This window comes from Zalophus californianus, chromosome 4 (genome assembly GCF_009762305.2).
Source record: "Zalophus californianus isolate mZalCal1 chromosome 4, mZalCal1.pri.v2, whole genome shotgun sequence".
Classification (NCBI taxonomy): Eukaryota; Metazoa; Chordata; class Mammalia; order Carnivora; family Otariidae; genus Zalophus; species Zalophus californianus.
This window is the reverse complement of record NC_045598.1, coordinates 34180632-34196695: the sequence shown is the minus strand read 5'-3', so window position 1 is coordinate 34196695 and position 16064 is coordinate 34180632.

The window sequence follows — 16064 nt, the reverse complement described above, 5'->3', positions numbered from 1 at the left end:
ATGGTGGTGGTGGTAATAATACAAAGCACTTAACATAAAGCCTGAAACAAGAGCTCAAAACACTTAAACTCTCAGGCTTCACTCATGTGTACACTGATGACACCCATTCTATACTCCAGCATAATCTCCCCTGTGTTCAGATCCAAACATCCTCCTATCTCTGGATTCCTACAGGCACCTAAAACCCACATGCCCAAGAAAGAACTAATGTATGTGCCCCACAAATGAGCTCCACCTCTTAGGTTTTCTATCTCAGTTTGTGGGGCAGCCAACCACCCAATCGCCTGAGCCAGAGACCAGTGTGTAAGTAGGGACTCCTTGATGCAGTCCATTACCTCACCCTGTACAGAGTTCCAGAAACAAGTATTCCACAAGTGCCTGGATTTATTTACATGTCCATCTTCCTCCACTAGACCAAATCTTTCAAGAGTTTCACTTCAGTCTTACTGGTACTATCCTTTAGGAATGTGTTCCTTTACCAGAAATAGAAAACCCTAGCTACAGTGGCTTAAATAAATACAAGGGGTTTTTTTTTCCTCATGTGTAATAAGTCTGAAGGGAGGTATTCATTGGCATTGGCTCAATGCTCAACAAAGTCACCGAAGAGACAGGCTGCTTCCACCTTTGTCTGTGCTTCACAACCTGGCTTTGGCCCTCAGAGGTGTGCACCTCATGGTTGTAAGGGGATTGCTGAAGCTCCAGACATCCCATCCTCATTCATGGGGATAAGGAGGAAAGGAGAGTATCAGCAGCAACTACTCCTCCTCTCAGACCCAGCAAAAAGTCTTAAAATGGGGTGCCTGGCTGGCTCAGTTGGTGGAACATCTGCCTCTTGATCTCAGGGTATTGAGTTTGAGCCCCACATTGGGTGTAGAGATTATTTTTTAAAAACGTTGTTTTTAATAAACTTAAAAAAAACATCTTCTTGGGGCACCTGGATGGCTCAGTCGGTTAAGCATCTGCCTTCGGCTCAGGTCATGATCCTGGAGCCCCAGGATGGAGTCCCACATCAGGCTCCCTGCTCAGTGGGCAGTCTGCTTCTCCCTCTCTCTCCACCGCTTCCCCCTGCTTGTGCTCTCTCTCTCTCAAATAAATAAATAATATCTTTTAAAAAACAAAAAATAAATTTAAAAAAAAGCATCTTCTAGAAGGTGCCCACCTACCAGTAATGAGAGGAACAGACCTTTCCCTGCCCTCATGGTGTTTATAATCCAGTGAGGGAGACAGACATGAAACAGGTGTTCACATAAATAAATGAATTCACAAAAGCTGTGCTTACTCCAAAGGCAGAAAACAGGGATGAACAACTTTCAGGGTGCCTTGCTAACAATGGCAGTAGAATCTGAACATTAAAGTCTGTCTTTATGGCATAAAGTTCATGCCATGCTTCTGGCTCACGGATTCTTTCCTAGAGCTTCACTTTATCCAGTACCCAGCACAGTGCCTAACACACAGTAAGCATTACATAGTATTAATCACAGTAATATTATTAACTTAAGAAGTTAACTATAGGGGTATCTGAGTGGTTCAGTTGGTCGAATATGCAACTCTTTATCTCAGGGTTGTGAGTTCAAGTCCCACATTGGGTGTAGAGTTTACTTTAAAAGAAAAAAGTTAACTACATTTATTTAAGATTTATTTAGTTATTTGAGAGAGTGTGTGCACATGCGGAGGGGAGGGGCAGAGGGGGAGGGAGAGAGAAACCTAAGCAGACCTTGCACTGAGCAGGGAGCCCCACGCAGGGCTCAATCTCACGACCCTGAGATCAGGACCTGAGCCAAAATCAAGAGTTGGATGCTTCATTGACTGTGCCACCCAGGCGCCCCTAAAAGTTAACTACATTTATTGAGCACTTACTGTGTTCTAGACACTATGTTAAGTGCTTTATATATACGTAAATTGTTTACACTGTCATTGACATTTTTCTTTTTATAAAAACAACTTTATTGAGGTATAATTTACATAACATAAAATCTGCCCATTTTAAGGGTATAATTTAATGATTTTTAATAAATGTACCAAGTTGTGCAACCATCACCCAATCCAGTTTTAGCACATTTCCATCACCTCAATAAGACCCTTGTGCCCAGGGGCGCCTGGGTGGCTCAGTCAGTTTAGCCTCTGCCTTCGGCTCCAGTCATGATCCTGGAGTACCAGGATTGAGTCCCACGTCGGGCTCCCTGCTCGGTGGGGAGTCTGCTTCTCCCTCTGACCCTCCCCGATCTCGTGCTTTCTCTCTCTCTCTCTCACTCAAATAAATAAATAAAATCTTAAAAAAAAAAAGACCCTTGTGCCCAGTTACAATCACTGTCCTTACTAACAGCCACAGGCAACCATTCATCTACTTCCTGTCTGTATAGATCTGCATTTTCTAGACATATAAATAGAACCACACAATATGTGGTCTTTGTAACTGGCTTTTTTTTTTTTTTTGAGATTTTATTTTAAAGTAATCTCTACACTCAACCTGTAGCTTGAACTCACAACCCCAAGAATAAGAGACCCATGCTCTACCTACTATGCCAAGCCGTCAGGGGCCCTCCTGTTGTACCATTATTAGCTAGGATGCCATGGGAAGTTACTCAGCAGAAAGGACAAGGGGAAGGAACAAAAGCAGGGAAGAAATGTGTTTTATTTTGCAGAACCAACAGTTCCAGCCAAGGAGACACCCAGCTCGGTTTTTCACCTGATAACCCCTTGCTATAGGTATGTCTCACCTGATAGCCCCTTACATGAGCCACTTAGAGATGGATTGGAGCTTCAGACCTACAGATAAGTGCCCCCCCAACCCCCATCCCCATTGCCCTGAAGTTACCTTTAGCTCGTTATAATACTATGATCTTCTCCTTTGTGTGGAGTTTTCTACCATTTTTGTTTTGTTTTGTTTTCCTCCATTTTTTTTCTTAAGATTTATTTATTTGTCAGACAGAGAGGGAGAGAGAGAGCACAGGCAGGGGGAATGGCAGAGGAAGAAGCAGGCAGAGGGAGAAGCAGGCTCCCCACTGAGAAAGGAGCCCCATGCAGGACTTGATCCTAGAGCTCTGGGATCGTGACCTGAGCCAAAGGCAGATGCTTAACCAACTGAGCCACCCAACCGTCCTTGTTTTCCTCCATTTTTTGAACATAAGATGGATGCACCAGTGTGTTGACATGTTAGGAATGCACAACTGAACAGAAAATGTTTGTGCAAGCTCCCTGACCCCACCCCCTATTAAACTGAATAAAAATGTCCTCTGCCAGCTCCATGGGGAGACAGTGCTTTAAGCACTACCTCTCCATCTCCTTACTTGTAGCAAGTAATAAAGAGTTCTTTGCTTTCAACATTTTCTTGGGTTGTGTTCAATTTGATGTACTCCAAGGAGTGAACCGTCTGAGTTAGATTACAATACTGATTGACATTTGGGCTGTTTCTACTTTTTGGCTATTATGAATAGAGCTTCTATAAACATTTATGTGCAAATCTTTGTGTTGAACATGTGTTTTCATTTCTCTTGGGTTGATAATTAAGGGTGGAATTTCTGGTCGCAAAGTAAATTTATGTTTATCTTTTAAGAAACCACCAAACTGTTTTCCAAAATGGTTGTACCACTTCACATTTCCATTAACAACAGACGAGGGTCTCCATTTCTCCACATCCTTGTCAACATTTGTTATTGTCTGTCTTTCTGATTATAGCCATTCTAATGAATATGAAGTGGTATCTCATTAGGGATTTGATTTGCATTTCTTTAATGATTAATGATGTTGAACATCTTTTCATATGCTTATTAGCCATTCATACATCTCCTCTGGTGAAATATCCATTTAAATCTTTTGTCCATTTTTTAATTGAATTGTCTTAACATTGAGTTGTAAGAGTTCTTTATATACTCTGGATACAAATCCTTTATCAGATATAGGCTTTGTAAATATTTTCCCTCATTCTGTGGCTTGTCTTTTCATTTTAATAGTGTCTTTTGAAGCTCGAGTGTTTTTAATTTTGACAAAGTCCAATTTATTGAAAAAAAAAGTTTAATGAATTGTGCTTTTGGTGCATTGACATTAACATGTATATAGTTCTGCTCTGCCTGCAAAACACATCCCTGAATCCAGCATTTCCCTCCACTTCTGCTGCCACCACCCTGGGCCAACCCACCATCATCTGCAGACTAATTGGGATTCTCCTCCCTGCTTCTGTCCCTGCCTGTTACAGTCTCCCCAACACAGCCGACAGAGTGATTCTTTAATACTAGAAGCCAGATCTTGGTGCTCCTCCTCTTAAAAACATCAGATGATAGCCTGTCTCATTCTGGAGAGAAGCCAAGTCCTCTGATGGCCTACAGCCTTCCCCTACCCCATTCTTGTCTAACTGCTCTCTCAGCTCATTCCACTTACCCATTCTCTCTGGTGTTAATGGCTTGCTCCTTCACCTCCTTCAGAACCTTGCTGACATGTCACCTCCTCTGTGAAGCCTTCCCTGACCACCACTATATGCTTTATTTATTTTTCAATCAACTATCCCCATTTGAATGTCTGCTCCGTGAGGGCAGGGATCTGTGTTTTGTTCAGCACTATCCTGAGCACTTAGGACAGCCCCAGCCCTTTGTGCTAAATATTTGTTGAGTGAATGAATTTCATCCTCCTAATGAGCTTCAAAAGAAGCCATTATGGGGCGCCTGGGTGGCTCAGTCGGTTAGGCATCTGCCTTTGGCTCGGGTCATGATCCCGGGGTCCTGGGATCGAGCCCCGCATCGGGCTCCCTGCTCAGCGGGAGGCCTGCTTCTCCCTCTCCCACTCCCCCTGCTTGTGTTCCTGCTATTGCGCTCTCTCTCGCTCTGTCAAATAAATAAATAAAATCTTAAAAAAAAAAAAAGAAAAGGAAAAAAGAAGGCATTATGACTGTCCCCGTTTTATAGCTGAGGGAATTAGGATGCTGGGAGTTTCGGGAACTTGAACACCCGACTGGAGGGTATTGGTTGAATAAACAATTGAGTGATGAACTGAATGACTAAACAAGCAGGAAGGACTGTTTGTATGCTAACGATGCTTTTGGTCTTCACCTCTGGGTCAGTCTTATTCCAACCGTTGCTTGTGGGCACTAGCTACTAAACTTAAACATTTCTCTCTGGAGCTTTGGAGGCTCTGGGCAAAGTGCCTGACACCAGCTGCTCAGAAAGGAAGCGGTGCTCGGTGCTCCTCAAGCAACAGGAACAGAGCGGCTCAGCCCGACCTGCTCGAGCCCGGTTCGCTGGGGGCGGGGCTTGAGGTTCTGGAACCGGGTAAGTCCATGCAAATAAAAAGCGAATTCGGCCTTGCAGACAAGGTCAAGTTGCAAAGACCAGGGCCTACTAGCCTATGACATATAAAAAATACAAATATATTGGGGCACCTGGGTGGCTCAGTCGTTAAGCGTCTGCCTTCGGCTCAGGTCATAATCCCAGGGTCCTGGGATCGAGCCCCCGCATTGGGCTCCCCACTCAGCGGGAAGCCTGCTTCCTCCCCTCCCACTCCCCCCCCCCCCCGCTGTGTTCCTGCTCTCCTCCCCATGTCTCCCTGTCAAATAAATAAAATCTTAAAAAAAAAAAACCAATATAAAAATGCTTGGAGGCAGACACACTCATGCCCAGAAATATACCCTGGATCCCTCCCTTCAATAAAAACGTAATTTTTCTTTCCTAGCCCTGACTTATTTTCTGGCTCTGCAGAGGATGGTTCCGAGTTAGAGGCAAAGGCACAAAAAGCCTTGGTAAGCGGTAGCAACAGGCGCCGCGGGGGCCACTCCTACATCGCATTCATCCCTTTATTCTTTGCTTTCACCAACTATTCTATTTGGGTTTGGTTTTGGTTTTGTTTTGGTCTCAGGCACCAACAGGTCTTCATCTCAAAGGCCAAATCCCATGCATTCTTCAAGGTGTGACTCAAATTCTACCCATTCGTGCATTCTTTTATTTACAGATGTTTTAAATAAGCACCAATTTTGTGCTGATTCTAGAGACCCAAAGATGAAGACAACTCTAATTGCCCACCCGGACTATTACTGGCCCCTCAAACTCAACAAAAGCAAACTCTTGGTTGTCCCCTCAGCCGGCTCCTCCCTCAGTGTCCCCCTTCTCAGAAAAGGCACCGTATTCACCCAGGTGTCCAGGTGCTCTAGATCCTTCTCTTGTAGCCCACGTTCAGTCCTACTGGCCTTACTTTCAAAACTATACCCCACATTCCCCTTCTTCTTCCCTTGTCCTGCCACTAGCATCCCACATCAAGCCACATCACTGTTTACCTGGACTGCTGTAACCATTGCCCCTTCAAATCTGTTCTCCAAAGGGCAGCCAGAGCGATCGTTCCAGAAAGTGAGTCTGAATTCACCACTCTGTTGAAAACCCTTTAAATCTTCCCAAGTCCCTTGCCTTGGCCGACCAGACCCTAAGTGATTTGGCCCCTACCCTCTCTACCCCGAACCCTGCACCACTTTCTGGTGCTTTCTGGGCTCTAGGCATGCTGGCCTATGCCTGTTTTTCTAACATACTCCTTCAGGGAGCTGTGTTCCCCCCAGCTCAGAGCCTTTACTAAAGACCACAGAAGCCTTTCGAGTCCCACGCCAGTTCTAGGTTGCTTTCATCGCATTTGGTGCTTTGCCCACAAAGGATCCAGGAGCAGAGCACCTAAGAGAGTTTGTAATTACGTGTGTACATAATATTTCTGGGACACAAGGGTGCCTGGGTAGCTCAGTTGGTTAAGCGTCTGCCTTTGGCTCAGGTCATGATCCTGGAGTCCCAGGATTGAGTCCCGCATCGGGCTCCCTGCTCGGCAGGGAGTCTGCTTCTCCCTCTGACCCTCCCCCCTCTCATGTGCTCTCTCTCTCTCTCTCTCATATAAATAAATAAAATCTTAAAAAAATATATATTTCTGGGACACCAGACTAAGCCTCTAAGGGGAGGGACTTTGTTTTCCACCATCGAATCCAAACACTTTGTGCAAAAGCCTGGCTCAGGTAACACTCCTGGAATATTATTTGTGGAAGGAATGGGTAAATGAAGCCATACGGATTGCAACTTATATAGTAGTTAAACATTCAGGCTGTGGAGTCACACAGAGCCAGGTTTATATCTAGGTTCTGCCCCCTTCCTGTGTGAGTTAGGGTGAGTTGCTCAACCTCTCTGAATCTTAGTCTTCAGCTGCAAAAGGAGAACATATACAACCAACTATACAGGGCTGTTGGGGGAATTAAATTTTAGCAACACATCGCTTGATCTCGGGGTTGTGAGTTCAAGCCCCATGTTGGGCATGGAGCCTACTTCGAAAAATAAACAAAAACAAATTTTAACAAACCAGGTAGAGTGCTTGTCAATTTAAGTGATTAGCAGGTATCACTACAGCATGTAATAAGTGTGTACTATGTTTGTTGGATTTAAGTCTTCAAGACCACTCAGAAGCTCAGATAGGAGTCACTGCAGAGACTGCCCTGAAGTGAGGCTGGAAAAGGCCATCCCTGCAAAAGGGTTTGGTGCCACAAGGTGATTGAGGGGCACCCCAGTTCTGGGGCCAAAAGCCTCTCTGCAGGTCAAAGTCCAGTCCAGGTCCTAGGTGACGCTTATTTATTTATTAAAAAAAAAATACTGGGGGCACCTGGGCGGCTCAGTCGGTTAAACGTCTGCCTTTGGCTCAGATCATGATCCTGGGATCGAGCCCCACCTCGGGCTGTCCGCTTGGGAAGCCTGCTCCTCCTTCTCCCTCTGCCTGCCGCTCCCTATGCTTGTGTGCACCCGCTCTCTCTCTCTCTCTCTCTCTCTCTCTGACAAATAAATAAACGAAAAAAAATACTGGGGGCACCTGGGTGGCTCAGTTGGTTGTCTGACTTTGGCTCAGGTCTGATCTCTGGGTCCTGGGATCAAGCCCTGCATCAGGTTCCCTGCTCAGGGGGAGTCTGCCTGTCCCTCTGCCCCTCCCCCTATCATGTGTGAGCACTCTCCCTGTCTCTCAAATACAAAAAAAATCTTTAAATAATATTCTAAAAAAATACTGTTGGGACCCCTGGGTGGCTCGGTTGGTTAAGTGTCCAACTCCTGATTTTGGTTTAGGTCATATCTCTGGGTCTTGAGATAGAGCCCTGCGTTGGGCTTGGCACTCAGTGAAGAGTCTGCTTGAGGTTCTCTCCCTCTCCCTCTGCCCCTCCTGCTGCCCCTCCCGCTGCGCGCGCGCGCTCTCTCTCTCTCTCTCTCAAATAATTAAATAAATCTTAAAAAATATATACTGTTGCTTGGTAAATTTCCTTTTGAGCTATTCCTGCCACTGGTGTGTGGGAAGGCAAGAAAAGCAGCTCATCAGGGAGAGGGTGGAGTCTGGTGTGGCGGACGCAGGTTCTTTCTTAGTAGAGGTGGTTGGGAGATGAGAAGTCTCTCCAGGAGCTGACTAGGATGTGTGCTCAGGGTGGGAGCAAAAGGAAGGCCTCAGAGGAGGTGGGAGAGGAGATTCTGAGGGCCGAGTGTGCTGGCAGCCCTGGCCAGAACTCCTCCTGACAAATCAGATTTTGCTCCAGGGCCTAGGCAAACACCTCTCTTTCATCCCTTAGCAAATATTTATTGAGTGCCTACTTTGGGCCAGACGAAGCTGGGAGGCAAGTGAGACATGGTCCTTGCCTTCAAGAAGTTCACAGTCCACTGGAGGAGACAGATGAATCAAACCATAATTATAATGTCAATTTGCATTTCCTTTCTGCACTGCAGCCTGGATAATTTCTTTGGTATTTTTTTCCTATTTTAGTTTGTGAACAGCTGAAGAAGCAAGAATAATAATTTCGGCACAGTGCTATGGTTACTGGACCAACAACACAGCTGGATGGGAGGCTGTCTGGTTGGGGGTGGAGGAAGAAGGGTCTAAGACTGGGATTTCTCAGAGGAGATTTCCTGGGTCTTGGCTGAAGCGTGCCAGGAAGGGTGTCCAGGCCTGTTCAGCCACGGCATGAAGTGTCCTACAATTGACACATTCTTATGAAAATGGTGTGTGTCAGAGGTAGAAAAACTAGCAAATGCATTTATTTTTTTTTAAAGATTACTTATTTATTTATTTGAGAGAGAGAGAATGAGAAATAGAGAGCACGAGAGGGGGGAGGGTCAGAGGGAGAAGCAGACTCCCCGCCGAGCAGGGAGCCCGATGCGGGACTCGATCCCGGGACTCCAGGATCATGACCTGAGCTGAAGGCAGTCGCTTAACCAACTGAGCCACCCAGGCGCCCCTAGCAAATGCATTTAAAACAGGGAGCATCGCTACCTGGAAAATCACCACCACCATTTTGATGTATATTCTTGCCAGTGTTTCTCTAATCTTAACACTCATACAAATACCTAAAGGAACTTTCAGAATAAAAACTCTGTTTCAGTAGGTCTGGGGTGGGACCTGAGATTGTTTCTAAAACATCCCCAGGTGATACGCATACTGATGGTCTCCAAATTCACTTGAGCAAGATTGAAGACTATATAAGTGTTGGTGTGGGTATGGGTATGTGTATTCTGGCTTATTTCCAACTTTTTACTATTACAAATGATGCTGAAACTATTACAAATGAATCTTTGCCCATAGATTTTTAAAAAACTATATATATATTTTAAAGATTTTATTTATTTACTTGTCAGAGAGAGAGCAAGCGAGCACAAGCAGAGGGAGTGGCAGGCAGAGAGAAAAAAGCAGGCTCCGAACTGGGCAGGGAGCCCCATGTGGGGCTCAATTCCAGGACCCTGGGATCATGACCTGAGCCCAAGGTAGATGCTTAACTGACTGAGCCACCGAGGTATCCCTGCCTATAAATTTTTAACTATTTGTCTGTTTCTTTTATATAAATTCCTAAATATGTATCATTGGGTCAAGGATAAAGCATGTTTTTGTGGGGTTTTTGATATTTATTTATTTGTTTGACAGAGAGAGAGAGAGAGAGAGAGCACAAGCAGGGGGGAGTGGGAGAGGGAGAAGCAGACTCTCCGCTGAGCAGGGAGCCCATTGAGGGATTTGATCCCAGGATGCTGGGATCATGACCCGAGCTACCCACTAGGTCATCCAGGTGCCCCAAGGATAAAGTATGTTTTAAGGCTTTTGACAGATACTGTAAATATTCCTCCAGAAAGGTAGAACCAGCTTATATCTTCACTAACAATATGAGTGTCCAGTTCCTCATTATCATATTAACATTTAACTTCTGCCAATCTGATAGTCAAACGATAGTACCTCTTTGTTGTTTCTATTTGCATTTCTTTTTTCTTTTTTCAATTTGCATTTCTTTGATAGTGAGGTTGGGTACCTTCCACATTTTTATTGGACTTATCCCAAAAAAATATATCCCATTTTGTAAATTGCCTATTTGTGTCCATGCCCATCTTTCTATTAGGGTGCTTACTTCTGTTTTTATTGATTTGAAAGAAGCGTTGGATTTAACCATTTCGCTGTTGCAAATGTTTGGCATGATGTACTTAAGAAAAAAGTATTTAGATCAGCCTGGGGTAAAGGGTTTAAGGAGAGATGAGCCACATGTTGAAGAAGAGCATGATGTCTAAAGTGCCAGGCTGACGACACTGGGGATGATGAGAGGCTGCGGCATCCTTGAGCCACACTACGGTACTAGTTCTAGAAACTGGGATAACTGCAGACACCACAGAGTGTCCCCTCCCTTTCAGCAGTGCTGGATGGGCACAGCTTGCTTTTGATCCCAAATTCTAGGTTTCGTTGAGACTTCAGCCTTTCTTTGTTTTATGTTAACACATATTCTTCAGATACATTGCTGTCAATTTTATTTATTGAGGTACAATCAAATCTGCAGCCAACATTGAGGGAGGGGAATTTTCCAAACATAATCTAGAATCCGTTTGGAAGAAAAACAGGGGAATAGCACTACTTTTGAAAAAAGCTAAAAAGATAATGCTGGGGGGGGGCCAGGTGTGTCAGGTAATTAAACAAAGCCACAACAGTTAAATGAGTAGTTTTGGCTTCGACTAGATAGATGAATGAAATAGACTTGAGACCCAGAAGTAGACACTATATTTACAATGATTTCATGGGTGATAAAAAGGAGGTATTACAAATCAGTGCAGGGAGAAAGGTGATCTAACAAATAATAATTTGGGGGGAAAAAACAATTTGGGGGAGGAACCCAACTCACATTAACCATACACCAAAGTATCCTTTTTTAAGTAAACTCTACCCCCAATGTGGGGCTTGAACTCAGGACCCTGAGATCAAGAGTCACATGTTCTACAGACTGAGCCAGCCAGGCACCCCCACCAAAGTATTTTTAAAAAGTAAGAATTCCAGGGACACCTGGGTGGCTCAGGTCATGACTCCAGGGTCCTGGGGGATCCAGTCCCACATGGGGCTCCTTGCTCAGCAGGGAGTCTGCTTCTCGCTCTGCCTGTCACTCCCCCTGCTTGTCCTCATGTGCATGCGCTCTCTCTTCTCTCTCCCTCTGACAAATAAAAAACAAATCTTAAAATAAAAGAAGAATTCCAAAAAATAGTAAGCAGATTGATGGAGAAATGGGAGCCGAAAAAACCACATTTTCTTAGAATAAACACAAAACAAAAAACTGCCACATTCTTCTTTAAAGCCAAAATACTTGAGTCAAAGGTTGTTCTTCCCAAGAGAAGCTTGGACAGGCCTTAAGTTCAGAGTCTACAAATAAAAAATCAAAGTGGTCTACCGGGCAAATATCAGGGTAATTTGATAAGGAAACCCATTAACAAAGCCTCCACAGTTACCATACAACCCCTCCTCTTTCATCAACTAGTTAATACAGAACTAGGAAAAATATCTTCAGGTTTCTGGGGAAAACAATTTTTTTTTTTTATAAAGAAGCCCATGCCAGGTAAAGTTAAAGCTGCGAGTGAGTGTAAAAGAAAGATATTTCAGACATACAGGAATCAGAAAATCTCTAATCCTGTGAGCAAAAACCTCACAAGGGAGTACTCGCCAAAGAAAAAAATTAACAGCAGCTGAGTGTGATCCACAAGTGAAGGAAATAAAGAAAAAAAAATCAGAAAAACTTATTGGAAATTGGTGCTTGAAAGATTTTTCATAAACATACAATTAAAATGCTGTTTATTGGTTTTCACTTTCTAGAATGGAAGACTTAATTGCACTAATAGAACAGAAAATATTGTAAACCTTGACAATGTGAAGTAACAAAAAATGGTAGGTGGAGGACGGAGGAGGAGGAGTCCAGGAAAGTGAGCTCATGTCCTCATTCTTCATAGAGGATAATCAACAGGACTGCCGAAGGCGATAAATCAAGACATAGATGTTTAAGTATGTTGCTTAAAGTCGTAAGGGAGTTCCGGAAAAATGAAAAGTAATAATAGAGCTAACCAAATCGGGAGGTACAGGTGGGAGGTCACGTAAATTGATTAACCCCCCAAACCTGGAGTCACCAGGTGCCGTCTACTAAAGGTGCAACTCACCCTTCAATGCTTACCACCCCAGAAACAACTACCAGACGCTTCAGGGGATCAAACGAGCTGGAGGGAGGAGAGCTGACCTTTTGTTTCGTATCCTTCAAGACTTAATTATTTTTATCTATAACGTGCTTCCATTTTTTGTTTAGTAAAAAAACTGTATCGATAACCATTTTACAAACTTAGGGTAGATCTGTAACAGTAGAGCGTGTAGCAGTTTAAAAGATGAGGTAGTGACATAGAAAGAGGTCCACGATATATTTAAATGAAAAAGGGCAATTTGCAGAAAGATAGGACTATGATTCTAGTTGTATAAAAAAATAGTTTATATACGTGTTTGTATATTCATAGAAAATGCCCAGAAGGATGTAGACTAAATCATTGTGACACCCTCTGGGGATTTTGGGGGCTGGGAAAAGAATGGGGACTTTAACATTTTCCGATTCTATCCTATTTGGAAGAATTTTTTTTTTTTTAAGAAAGAAGTAAGTATTCATTGTACAGTTTTAAGTTTGTCTTTAAAAAAAATTAAAGTGATATTGGGGCGCCTGGGTGGCTCAGTCGGTTAAGCGACTGCCTTCGGCTCGGGTCATGATTCCAGGGTCCTGAGATCAGTCCCACGTCGGGGTCCATGCTCACGGGGAGCCTGCTTCTCCCTCTGCCTCTGCCACGTCCCCCCCGCCCCCGGCCTGTGCTCTCGCTCTGTCAAATGAATAGCTAAAATCTTTTTTTTTTTAAGATTTTATTTATTTACTTTTGAGAGAGAGAGAGAGTGAGCACAAGCAGTGGGGAGAGGCAGAGGCAGAGGGAGAAGCAGACTCGCTCTGAGCAGGGAGCCCGATGCGGGGCTCGATCCCAGGACCCTGGAATCATGACTCGAGCCGAAGGCAGACGCTTAACCGACTGAGTCACCCAGGCGCCCCTAGATAAAATTTTAAAAATTAAAGCAATATTAATTCTTTCCAGTAAATTTGAAAAATTATGAAGAAAATCACCTGCCTTCACAACTGTGTTTTAAAAAGTTTTTTAAATTAAATAAAAAAAAATTTTTTTTAACCTCACAACACTTGGTGTATTTCCTTCCAGATACTTTTTTCTCAGTGTATCCGACTGTTCCTAGCTACCGGCAGGTAGCAATGTGGAAAGAGCCCTGGAGTCAGGCAGACCTGGGAGTGCCATCAACTCCACCATATTCCAGATGGGGACCCTCGAGTAGGTTATTCAACGCTTATGTTCAGTCTTCCCATCTCAATAAATGACAACTTCATCCTTCCGGTTGCTCAAGGCAAGGTTGTAGGGTCAACATTAACTTTTTCATCTGGTCCCTAAGCAAATCTTAATGCCACCTCCAAGATGAACCAGTGTCTGGTCACTTCTCACCACACCTGGGTTTCTGCCAAGGTCCCCCCAAGGGCCTGGGCCTGGCTCCCATTTCCTCACTGACCTCGTCCTCTACTGCTCTCTCACCCCTGGCTCACGGTGTCACGGCCACACCAGCCTCAACAATCAGGCACATTACTGCTCAGGACCTTTGCTCCGCCTGCTCTTTGTGCCTGGATGCTCATGCTTTGTGGAGGCAAAAATCCCTCACCAGCTTCGTCTTCTTGACATTCAGCGTTTTCAGTGAGGCTTTGTCTGACCACTCTTCCCCACGTGCCTGATCCCTCCTTTCCCTAATCCCGTCCCGTGGCACTTACCAGTAACAAACTACATATACATTTATTATTTTTCATATGCTCCATGTCTCCTCCTACGGATATAATTACTACAAGGGCAAAAGTCTTTGTTCAGGTCGCTGGTGTGACTAGCACATAGCCAATGCTCATTAAGTACGTGTTGAATGAGTGGATGAGACCTAATTTTCTCATCTACAAAATGGGCATAATAGGACCACACTGTATTGTGAGGCTCACACGAAAAAAAATTCAAATTACTTGCACAGGAGGGTCACCTAGCCTCATTTTAGGATGCTTAAGGATAGCTTCTGGAGGAACTATTTCAGTGGAGACCTAATGAGCAGGATTTAGCCAGCTAGAGAGGTGGGGGAGAATGTTCCAGAACAGCTTATGGGAAGGTATGGAACTGAGAGGCGGAATGGTGAGGTAGGCACAAAGCTGACAGAGTAGACTGTGTCATGGCTAGAGGGCAGGGGGCAGGGGGCGAGGGGCAAGGAGGCTGCAGAGGCCGGGTTCTGCCACCTTGGAAACGTGGAGTTTGGGCCAACTGTGAGGGCTTGGCAGGGTCTGGTCAAGACAGGGACATGGTCACATCTGTCCCCAGGAAGAATCTTTCTGGCTGCTGTGCTGAGAATGGGTTGGCCGGGGCAGGGCTAGGGGCAGGCAGACCAGGTAGAGGGCAGGGCAGCAGTCCAGGCAAGGGAGGGTGGTGTGGGGGCACCAGCAGGGGAAATGCAGAGAATGGAACAGGTGAGCGAGAAGGCCGAGGGGGCGGGGTTTGCTGATTAGCTGAACGTGGGGAGAGGGAGGAAACTGAGTGGATGGGGTGCTACACACTGTGATGGGGGGCCCCGAGGACTGGGGGGACAAGGCAGGGGAGGGGGGGCTGACATGGGGCGAGGGGAAGGGCAGAGACTCTGGCGGACATAACCACGTGCGGGTCCCAGCTCTGGCGCTCACCTGCCCTGTGGTCTTTGACAAATGAATCCACCTAAGCCTTAGTCCCGTCCGTCTGTGAAGTGGAGAGGAGAGGGTCCGCTCAGTGGGGTTTTTCTGAGGCTTAGTGATCATGACCTAAAGTACTCTGTGCAGAGCCTGCCCGGCAGTTCTCATGCTCTTGTTCAAGTGACAATCTGATTATTTCTCCCTCACTTGGAGATGTTTGATGGTTTGTTCTTTTATTTAGTAAACAATCACTCAAATTTAGTACCATCAACAGTAACGTGAGGATGATGTCATTTTTCTAAACAGTTAGAAATAGGCCAGGCACTGACCGAGGTGCTGGGGAGCCCAAATCCCAGGCCTTGGGCACTCATGGCCCCCAAGGAGAAAGCTGCCAACACCGGAGGGCGGCGAGGCCCGAGGTGGGGGCGGCAGGACGTGACAGAGGGACTTCACCTGCCCGGGACTGCACCCCTTCCACGTCAACTGAAACCCCTCAGCCGCGCCATCTGGCTGCTTCCAGCTGGCCTTCCTCACTGCCCCCCGAACTGCACCCCTCGCAGTCCCTCTTATTTGTCCGTCCGTTTCACGCTTCCAAGCCTTTGTACAAGTTGCTCTCTGTTGGAAATGCTTTCCCCCCTTCTTAAAAGTGATTGCTCACCCCTATGAAGTGCTCAGAAGCCAGCTGATGTCCCTTCCTCGGGAAGCCTGCACTGATCCCGCTGCAGGGTCTGGTGCTGCCTCAGTGTACCCACCGCCCCTCCGTGTGGGGCTTGTCACAGCATTAACAACCTGGTCACTGCTGACTTATTTCTCTCTCCCACTTGTTCTGGGACCTATTTGTCTCTGTGCCCCAGGGAAGTTCCATGGCTCAACAGCTGGCAGGACTGGTCTGATTGAGCCCATGCTGCTGTGTGTCTGGGGGTCGGACGGCCACGCTGGGTCCAGAGGCCATGTCACAGGGATGACGAGAGTTCTCACTAACCAATTTCCATCCGTCCGGCCTCCACCGGCACGTGCCATCTCTGTCCTCCTAGCA